Source organism: Bison bison, unplaced genomic scaffold (genome assembly GCF_000754665.1).
Source record: "Bison bison bison isolate TAMUID 2011002044 unplaced genomic scaffold, Bison_UMD1.0 scf7180017846977, whole genome shotgun sequence".
In the NCBI taxonomy this organism is placed as follows: domain Eukaryota; kingdom Metazoa; phylum Chordata; class Mammalia; order Artiodactyla; family Bovidae; genus Bison; species Bison bison.
The window spans coordinates 1-571 of NW_011477550.1; positions in this window are offsets into that span (position 1 = coordinate 1).

Below are 571 nucleotides of genomic sequence, written 5' to 3' on the forward strand. Positions count from 1 at the left end.
AGAATACTGGAGTGAGTAGCTGTTCCCTTCTCCAGGGGATCTTCCTAACCCAGGGATCGAACCCAGGTCTCCGGCATTGCAGGCGGATTCTTTACCAGCTGAGCTACCAGGGAAGCCCTTCATTCCTAGTACTTCATCTAAATTAATTTACAATCTTCTCCTTTACAATCAATAAGTCTCACTTATAAATTCTCTCTCACTTAATAGTCATTTTCAACACACTTACTATCAATATATATTCTTTATTGAATAATTCCAATGTCCTAAGGCTTTTGGGTTCTAATTCTGCTTTTGCTTATGCTGATTTGTTCATAATGGCTTGTTTTCACTTGTCTTACGATTTTGAATTGTGAGATGGTGTTTCAAAGACTGGGTTTTATCTGTGGGAATTCTGCAAGACATTGGAGGCAAGACGCCCAGAGAAGGTTGTGTTCACTCATGCCAGGCACAGACACAGCCAATCTGGGGCCAGGGACTTAATGTTTCTCCGCGTGGGTTTCCCCAGAAAGCACAAGACGAAGACCTGAAGTTACGAATGTGCAGCGGACAGTTTTCCTGATCCAAGGAGGTT